The sequence below is a fragment of the Etheostoma cragini genome, chromosome 23, assembly GCF_013103735.1.
Source record: "Etheostoma cragini isolate CJK2018 chromosome 23, CSU_Ecrag_1.0, whole genome shotgun sequence".
NCBI classification, from domain to species: Eukaryota; Metazoa; Chordata; class Actinopteri; order Perciformes; family Percidae; genus Etheostoma; species Etheostoma cragini.
In genome coordinates this window covers 15,617,299-15,627,744 of record NC_048429.1, presented here as the reverse complement: position 1 = coordinate 15,627,744, position 10,446 = coordinate 15,617,299, and the positions used below count along the sequence as shown (strand labels likewise).

The 10,446-nt window shown below is 39.6% G+C and overlaps 1 protein-coding gene across 1 annotated transcript in view; it reads left to right on the top strand.

Moving 5' to 3' along the window:
• The first annotated feature begins 2,683 nt into the window (after window positions 1-2,683).
• The window catches only part of slc38a4 (solute carrier family 38 member 4), a 51,554-nt gene continuing 43,791 nt past the window's right edge, over window positions 2,684-10,446 (top strand). Inside the window, exon 1 of the mRNA XM_034864129.1 lies at window positions 2,684-2,847. The gene's annotated coding sequence lies outside the window, so the exon portion shown is untranslated. The remainder of the gene's footprint in view (window positions 2,848-10,446) is intronic.

The window sequence follows — 10,446 nt, the reverse complement described above, 5'->3', positions numbered from 1 at the left end:
GTATATACAACTAATAACTTGTCAGCTTTGCTTTTTTCCCTAAATGACCAATACCCTCATTACTTGACTTTAAGAAAAGTTGCACTCCTCACTTGGGGGATGGGAATTTAGTGTGTTCAAAACCAGCAACTTAAACAGACAAATTCATTTTTTGTAACATGCTCTACTAGCAGTTAGGTTTGCATATTTGCTAACAAATTAGGCTTCTGTTGTTTTGATTTTTAATTTCCTGGATTTAAAGCAAGACTTTGTAGCGTGAATTGCTAAAATAGCAAAAATTGACAATTTTCTCAGCTCAATACACTCGGTAGTTTTGCAGCTGCTTTAACCCTTGTGTTGTCTTCCCGTCAAAATTGAAACTCAACACTTTCTTTACGCTTTTTATCAATGTTTGTCACTTTTTTTTTACGTTTTCAACATTAGATAACACAAACTTCTGAATCCTTTGTCAAAACTTAACTAGACACTTCTTTGTCGAATCCAAACTATATTTTGGAATAGTAGGCTAAGTCAAGGGAATTTCACAAAACAATCAATGTGTGTTGGCCAGCTGAGCGGTAGGTGGACCCTGTCAGGATGATGACACAGCTTTACCAATATACTTATTACAAGAAGTTTGAGTCCTCATTAATCAACATTTACTAGAAAGTCAAAAGAAAACTGAAAGAGTGGAAGACCATACACATATGTCCAAATTGGACCAGTTGGTTCAGCTGTGGTCAGTGTTAAAGAGAGACCCATGGATGTTTCATACAACATACAAATTTATCTGGATGATACAGCTGCATTAACTAATGTAAAAGGTTTTTCTTTGTGCTACTGTTGCAGTAGGTTTTAGCCCTTTGTATTATCCCATACATTTTCACAGTGGCTCCTTTTCAGTCAAAGTTACATTACAATCAATCTTCTGAATTGAATTTGGACATTTATTTCCACATCACTAAAAAGGGCGTTCATCCAAACGGTACCAATATTCATGCCTTTGTGTAGAAGGTATGAAGTCAAAAATATGTCGTTAGTCAACCATCAACTAGTCTCTATCAACGAGATTCCTTTGTTCCACCAAAACAAGTTCCTTCCTGAGGCTTCCCATTGCTTCATCCGGCAACGCCCAAGACAATTGTGATTGGTTTAAAGAAATTGCCAATAAACCAGAGCATGTCTTTCTCCTATCCCAGAATGCTCTGTGGACTAGTCAGACCCTCTTTTGCGGCTCTGTGGAGGAAGGTCTGGCAATGCAAGATTAACCATCAACCAATTTAAAACAATCCTACTTGTTGGGATTGGACGTTAGAGCGCTTAAGTGACTGTTGTCGACAGGAAATCTCATTTGCAGCCTGTCATAGGCACACTCAGAAGATTTGGATTCTTTTAATCAAACCACATGGGTTGAGGTTCCATGTTCTGAGCCTACTGAACGATTTTGTTTTTTGCCGTTAGAAAGTTGCTGTTTTGCAGTTTGTCCCTCACATGCTTGTGTGTGTGTGTGTGTGTGTGTGTGTGTGTGTGTGTGTGTGTGTGTGTGTGTGTGTGTGTGTGTGTGTGTGTGTGTGTGTGTGTGTGTGTGTGTGTGTGTGTGTGTGTGTGTGTGTGTGAGATTTCCTCCTTTGGGACAGCATTACAAAGTGGACAGAGATAAAACCTCATCCCTGACATGACCTTGGGCATGGCGATATCCTCAACGCTGTGCTCTGATTGGTCGGTCGACGGCACAGCCTACTCCAAAATCACTGACAGTTGCCCGTAGCACGTGTGTGTGTGTGTGTATACAGCATATTTAACAGCATTAGTGCACTCTGGTGTCTGCAGTCTTACGGTGGCAAACATTCTGGCCATGTAAACATTTAGATTTACAGATTATATTTCTCTTCATTAATTTATCTATCTATCAAACTATCTATCTATCTATTAGAGCCTGACGGATAAGGGATTTTTAAGGTTGATACCGATACAAATATTTGGTTATTTAAAAATCCGATATTACGATATATCGGATGATATACATTTTTTAAAAATCTAGAAATTCGTAACAAAACATAAACGGGTTTCCCTAACATTAGTTATTTGTAGTTATTTATGAGTTCTCACTCAAATAATATGATAATTTATTTTATTGTCACAACAGATCAGAGGAACATCAACATATATTAAAGTTCTGATAAATAAAATGATTAAATGCAACTTAAGATATGAAACATAAAGTCCTTTGAACAAAAACACACTAACAAAAAAAAATATTCAGTGTTGCCAACAGGGAAGTTGTAGAGCGCCCTCTGGTGGACACACTTGACCAATGCTCATAACAAGGTTGACCGTCCGTTTTTTTGTTTTTTTTATATTAATCTATCTGAATCCTGTATTTGTCATTATAAATTATTCTAATGAATGAATATTTAAAAAATTAAAATCAGCCATTATAAATGCAGATACAGATATATTGGGAAATGCCTGATATCCCGCTGATATATCGGTCGGGCTGTACTAACTATCTATCTATCTAGTGCTAAAACGTTTTTCATGCTTCTATGTCCCTGCCATCTGCCCTCCTGCTAATTTCTGTTAAGGTAGATGTGTGTGCATGTGTTTGTGTGTGTGGTCGGGGAGTTAGGTGGGTGCTCAAAGAGGGAGGGTGCTCAAAGAGGGAGGGGCCTCTCGTCCCTCATTGGTCAACAGAGGCCCTCCCTCCTCCCTTTTAAAAAGCCTGCTCTCTCACCTGTGTCACAAAACAGCTGCAGCCACTCGCCCATTCACCTGTCCCTTATCTGTTTTAAGAATTTATTCCAAAAGAAAACATAAGGTACAATACCGGGACCAATTTAAGGATTTTCTTTTGTTTTTTTTTAGGAAGTGAGTATGCCTTCTTTGCTTGAAAAATGTGGTTCATAACAAAAAAATCGCAGTATGCTTGTGGTCAAGGAATGATGGAAATACTCCAAGTAGTTCTAGTTCTAAAGTCTTTTCTTGATTCTACTTCTCGAGCTGCAACAGGGTGTGTTTAAAGAAAACCCACTGGCTTACACTGTGACAAGTGAAGTAGACCAGAGGTTCAGTAGTGCGCATTGCTGGAAGGAATTTTTGTTTTCAGGTGGCTGATGCAAGAGTTTGTCTGGGTGGAGGAATATCAGATAGGAGAGTTGTTCAGAGGAAAGACGGGAGGTTTTTAACGGATTTGTCTCGAGAACTGATCTAATAGTTCTTCCTAAAGCATTTTTCAAAGTGTTCTTTTAATTTGAAAATATGCAAAACTTTGGAGAAGGTTAGTTTTTTTTCAGCTTTTCAATGACTTTTTGTGGTGACTGGTAAATGTTTATCATCTGTACACATAGTAACTACAAGATATTCTGTAAATGGAATGAAGCTATGAACATAACTGCATATCGCTTGATCTGCAATTCAATGCATGCAGTTTTTTGACCGTACACTTGTTGACTTATAACAAAGTTCAGTTGTTGCTGTCCTTAAATGCTTTGGGTTTCTTGTGAAGCTCCTAACAGGAAGTGTGATTTGTTATGTATTTGGTTGATTTGCTTGTGTTCCTATTCTTATGTTTGATTCTGCTTTCAGAATTAGTGACAGCATGTTGGACCAACGGAAATAATTTTGAATGCAGGTCATCATATCTAAGACAGTTTTAGACATCTAGGACCAAAGACGTAATGTATTGTTTAATCGCGAAAAAGCTGTGAGCTGAGTTGTGTGTGCTGGCCAGTGTGTGGCAGCTGTAATCACAAGTGTGAAGGCATCCCAGAAACCCTGAGGACACAATGGGATGCAAATGCTCAGACGTGGTGAGAGATGTATTTGTCTGCATACAGTATTAGCATTTCGAATGGCTGTCTTCATTCAATGTAGCAGCAACAACAAAGGTTGGTGTCCAGACGTCCCGGTTTGCCAAGGATTGTCCTAGTTTCAGGCTGGGTGTCCAGAGTCCCGACAAATATCTGTTAAACACTCAGATTACCCAGTTTTTGACGGTCACTATGAAATATTTCTTGTTTTCACCACAATTGGAATAATATTATACCTGTTTTCAGAGCATTCAATATTAACCAACCCAAAAAAAAAACATGAACAATGCACACACATCATAAATCAATCAACATCTCACTGTCAGGCCTGTTAACATATTTGTTATTTAATATATGTTACATTACATTATATTTACATTACATTTACTTTCCCTTTTTGTATCTACAAACCAAAAGTAGCACTATTGTGAACTTCTACTGGCAAAAACCGGTGACAGCCTACCATCTGGTGGAACACACAATCTTAACCCTCCTGTTGTCCTTGGGGTCAAATTGATCCATTTACAAAAAAATTAATTATCAGAACTATGATCAAAGAATTTGAAAAAATCGACAAATTTCAATTTTCAATTCAATTCAATTTTATTTATAGTATCAATTCATAACAAGAGTTATCTCATGACAATACAGATAGACCACACTCCAGAATTTACAAGGACCCAACAGTTCTAGTAGTTTCCTCCAGAGCAAGCAACAGTGCAACAGTGGCGAGGAGAAAACTTCCTTTTAGGCATAAACCTCGGTCAGACCCAGGCTCTTGGTAGGCGGTGTCTGACGGGCCGGTTGGGGTTAGAATGAAGAGTGGCAATAACAAAAATAGAAAAAATTAGTAGTTTGTAGCAGTTCTTTGTAGTAGTTCATGGCATAGCAGGACGCTGTGCGGCATTACAAGGCACAGCAGGACGTAGCAGGACGTAGCTGGGCACTGCAGTGTAGCAGTTGAACATGACATCACAGAACATGGAGCGGGTTCAAGGCGACAGCTGCTACCCTGATTTTGGAGCCTCTCTGATCCAAGGGAACATGCTGGGGAAAAAAGAACATAAGGACTCCGGGGAATGACTCCCCAGAGCTAGGTTAGTAACAAGCATTTCTGGGACATGGATGCACATAAATGAAAAGATGGAAAGATAGAGGAGGAGAGCTTAGTGTATCAAAATAAGTCCCCAGCTGTCTAAAACTATTATTACAGCAAAACCAAGAGAGACAAGGTAAAGAGAGCTCCAGCCCGGTCGGGCTAGAACTCTCCCCAACCGGATCGGGCTGTATGCCAAGTCTCACTTTAGTTTTATTATATTCTTGATTATATGATAGATAAATCTGAAAACTATGTGACTAACTACTACTCCCTAACAATATTTGATTCTATGCCCTAACTATAGGCTTTATCAAAAAGGAAAGTCTTAAGCCTACTCTTAAATGGGGAGACGGTGTCTGCCTCCCGGACCCAAACTGGAAATGTTAGAAAAAGCTTCAAACACGCTGGAAAAAACAAAAACATTTTGTGTAAAACGCTGAAAAAGGTGACTAAACAAAATCTTGAAGAAATTGCCAAAGGTGACAAAAACTTGTTAAAGAGAAGTGACAAAAGATTGGTAAATGTGAGAAACAAAACTTGTTAAAAAACTAAAAAACGTAATAAAAGGTACAAAAAAGTGAGAAAAGCTTTTAAAAAGAAACATCTAAATGTTGAAATTTCCACCCAGAAAAACACAACGTTTAGGTGAATGGGAAGTCAACACAAGGGTTAATACTGCTGGGTTAAAAAAAATAAAACAACCTTAACTGCTGATCATGTATGGGACAGAACAAGTGACCCAAATGCTGGGTAATGGGCCAGTTGGGCTTGGGGCTCATCAGACTCTCCACCCCAAAAATTGGTGCCCTGGGCCCAAAAGGTTCCCCCTATGAGATGAGAATCTCCAAAAAGCCACAATTAATCATTGTTGATAGCAGAGAGGTGGTTGAGAAGCATGTGTCTGCAGATACAACCCAACACAAGGCAGTGAAGCCAATTCCAATAGTTATCCTGTACTTCAAATGAACTGACCGGGTTACAATCCAGAGCCTCAACTTCACATCAATCCCAGGCGATACAATTCTTTTTGGAAGTCCACGCAGACGAGTGCTGGGCCCCCACTGTCAGTTGGCCATGTGTTTATCCGGCATCAACGCCCCTGTGGAGCAGATCAGTTGCATGATGAATAACTCCTGGGTAAACGAGAGGAACCGAATGGGATTGACAACTCTGAGTGCAAAACTCATTACACAAATGATCGTTGATGATATCTGAGCAGAGTTCCAAGGAAAGCGCAATCTCCTAGAGATCCACTTCTCAGACAGCGTCCTTTCTAAAAAGGTATCTTTTCCCCGTTTTTTGTTATCAACGAGGTTGCATAAGCTGACTTTGCCCACGGCATCTGACATTTTCCAAGAAGCCCAAGAGATACAGTGGTGTGAAAAAGTGTTTGCCCCCTTCCTCATTTCCTGTTCCTTTGCATGTTTGTCACACTTAAGTGTTTCGGAACATCAAACCAATTTAAACAATAGTCAAGGACAACACAAGTAAACACAAAATGCAATTTGTAAATGAAGGTGTTTATTATTAAAGGTAAAAAAAAATCCTAACCATCATGGCCCTGTGTGAAAAAGTGATTGCCCCCCTTGTTAAAACATACTATAAATGTGGTTTTCCCACACCTGAGTTCAATTTCTCTAGCCACACCATGGCCTGATTATTGCCACACCTGTTCACAATCAAGGCATCACTTAAATAGGAGCTGCTTGACACAGTAAGGTCCACCAAAATATCCTTAAAAGCTACACATCATGCCGAGACCCAAAGAAACTCAGGAACAATTGAGAAAGAAAGTAATTGAGATCTATCAGTCTGGAAAGGGTTATAAAGCCATTTCCAAAGCTTTGGGAATCCAGCAAACCACAGTGAGAGCCATTATCCACAAATGGCGAAGTCATAAAACAGTGGTGAACCTTCCCAGGAGTGGCCGGACGCCCAAAATTACCCCAAGAGCGCAGCGACGACTCATCCAAGAGGTCACAAAAGATCCCACAACAACGTCCAAAGAACTGCAGGCCTCACTTGCCTCAGTTAAGGTCAGCGTTCATACCTCCACCATCAGGAAAAGACTGGGCAAAAATGGCCTGCATGGCAGAGTTCCAAAGAGAAAACCACTGCTGAGCAAAAAGAACATCAAAGCTCGTTTCAATTTCTCCACAACACATCTTGTGTGGACCGATGAGACAAAAGTGGAACTCTTTGGAAGGTGTGTGTCAAGTATATCTGGCGTAGAAGGAACACTGCATTTCATAAAAAGAACATTATACCAATAGTAAAATATGGTGATGGTAGTGTGATGGTCTGGGGCTGTTTTGCGGCTTCAGGACCTGGAAGACTTGCCGTGATGAAAGGAACTATGAATTCTGTTGTCTACCAAGAGATCCTGAAGGAGAATGTCCGACCATTGTGTACTCAAGCGTGTACTCAAGCTGAAACAAACTTGGGTTCTGCAGCAGGACAATGATCCTAAACACACCAGCAAGTCCACCTCCAAATGGCTGAAGACAAACAAAATGAAGACTTTGGAGTGGCCTAGCCAAAGTCCTGACCTGAATCCTATTGAGATGTTGTGGTATGACCTTAAAAAGGCCGTTCATGCTCGAAAACCCTCTAATGTAACTGAATTAGGACAATTCTGCAAAGATAAGTAGGCCAAAATTCCTCCAGGACGCTGTAAAAGCCTCATTGCACGTTATCGCAAACGCTTGGTTGCAGTTGTTGCTGCTAAGGGTGGCCCAACCAGTTATTAGGTTTAGGGGGCAATCACTTTTTCACACAGGGCCATGATGGTTTGGATTTTTTTTCACCTTTTAATAATAAACACCTTCATTTACAAATTGCATTTTGTTATTACTTGTGTTGTCCTTGACTATTGTTTAAATTGGTTTGATGTTCCAAAACACTTAAGTGTGACAAACATGCAAAGGAACAGGAAATGAGGAAGGGGGCAAACACTTTTTCACACCACTGTATATTACAAGTGCATCAAACATCTTGGGCAATTTGGTTTTCCTGGAACACGCAAAGTAATAGACCAAGTATGCATTGTTTTGCAAGTTAAAAAAACCCACAATGCATTGTTGTCACTGAAGTGGTCACTCCAGATGCACGTGGCTATGCATTCTAATGCTGTTGTGATCGCATCACCCACAACATACGTTAATGCCAGGTGTGGACAAGGCCTATGGTAATTGTAGGTGTAAACAATAGTCAGTTTCACCTATACAAAACTGATACTGCGTCAGAGCCGGACCTCTGTGGCATGTTGCTAAACGTGTGCTTCCATAGTGTAATGATGCTGTTATGGCAGCATTGAATTCTAGAACGCTTGAAGTTAACCAAGTCAGACAGGTTAATCCTCTTGGCAATGAAAAGTGAAACCCGCTCTCTCGCCACACAGCAGAGAGCGACAGTGAGAGATTAGGTGTACTGGCCTGTGTGATCCGGTTATTAGCGGTAATATAGCCGCTTAATCTCTGTTGGCTCAAAGATATTGGAGGTTTAAAGATCACAGGGAAAACAACAGCCTACCAATGACTGAAACTTTATTTGAAAGATAAAGACCTTGTAGAGCCAACTGCAAGGGGTCTGGGTGGAGAGTTTTGGGTAGATTCAGGTTCACTGTACACATTGTCCGGCGTCCTTGAGTGCCAAGAAAGGCGTCTTTAAATAAAATGTATTATTATTATTATTATTGTGATGTAAACATCCTATCGCTAAACCACTTTTCAGTAGAAACTGCTACTTAAAGCTGGGGTCCCAATACAAGACTTCAAAGTTGCCGGTTCACTGTACTATTCACATTACACAACTTGCTGTTTTGTTCTTATCTTTTCACACTACTAGCTCTACATTATTAGATTGGCTTGGCAAGTGCCAATGTCGATTTGCCTTCGATACAGGGCTTTTTGTCGGGAGCTCAAAAAACTGTGGCAGAGTGGAAAACCTGAGCATAAGTCCTGAAGTGGGCACTTTTCATAACAAACATCCTTTAGTAGTTTTCACAAGCTGATTTGTAGATTAGTGATCTGTAGTTGTGTACCGTTTTGAGGTACTTGTACTTTTTCAAAGAGTTATTATTTACCTTCCCATTGTAACAAAAGAGGAAGCTTACACGAACAAACAATGAATGTTGTTCAATTGTTTTGTTGCTGTCTGTTATTTCTGTGTTCCCTTAATTACACTGAGACCATGTTGTATGGTGATTTATACACTTAATCAATAAATTAGATTATTTGATTGATTGAACAGTTTTATATGGCCAAACTAAACTTCAAGGCAAATATAAAAGTAATATCGTACTAAAATGAGTGTATGGTTGAGTGTAATATGAAGTGTGTGTAAAAGGAAAAGTCAAACTATAGTGGCTAAATGAAGAATCCGAGTGTCCCTGGGGTGGTGCATGGGGATGAGACAAAAGAGACCAGTGCATAGTTGGCAGCCATCTTAAATACATGTGAGCCAGGCTGAACAGGTGTACCACATCTTCTTCAGACGACCCTGGCCTAGTTGTCATACGCGCTCCATTTCTGAGGGGAATATTTTCCTTTTAACTCCACAACATTAATTTCAAACTTACTTTGCAGATCGAAATTTTACGAACACTTGGCCAGCTACAATATCACATGTTCTATAACAATAATGTAATAGTATACTTTAGGGGTGCAAGATATATTGACTCAATATCGTCATCGCAATATATGCTGAAAGTGTTGCAATAAATATGCAATATTTTATTTTGTTGAGCGATGCATCCGTCCATTGGCTGTGTGGCGTAGTTTTGTTATTGAGCTCGCTTGAAACACTATAATGATCATCATTTCATTGGCCAGTGCCACTTGCATATGTTAATGCGCGTCAGCGCACGGGTCCGATAAGTGGCAAACCCTATCATACAACTTGTGTGCATATTTCAACAGAGTGACAGAAGTAAAGAAATAGATACAACAAAAATGGAAAGAATCCCAAAAGAGAAAGAAAAGTTGTGTCCTGTTATCTTTATTAATTATGTATTTATTTTATACTGTCCAACCAGTACAACATGTCCTGTTCCGAAGACATGGTCCTTATTTAATTATTCATGTTGGACCAGTCCAACACAACAGTCAGTTGAAATAAACCTTGTGTTGTAAGAAAACATGTTTAATTTGTAACCAATTTATTTAGATGCGTTTTCCCATAACAGTTGTAATTTTACATGTTTAAAAATAATGAAATTATATCGCAATATCACATTTTGTCAATATTGTGCAACCCTAGTATAGTTCAATATATACAATGTTTTTACTTCTGTCTTATCTTTGTGTTTTACCACCCATCAACCTTACTGTTTGGGTTCACTCTCACCACTTTCATTGTGTCATTTTCAGCTCGAAACAGGATAGCCGACTACTCTTCTAGGCACCAGGTGGTAGGCCAAAACGTTAGCAATTAGCTGGTAAACACAGTGGAGCATTTAGCCGCTACCGAGCCAGATATTTGCACAAGTACTTAAAATTATGCTCTTGCAGTCCATTGGGATTGGCGTCATCCAATTGCTGCTGTGAACACTTTGAAACG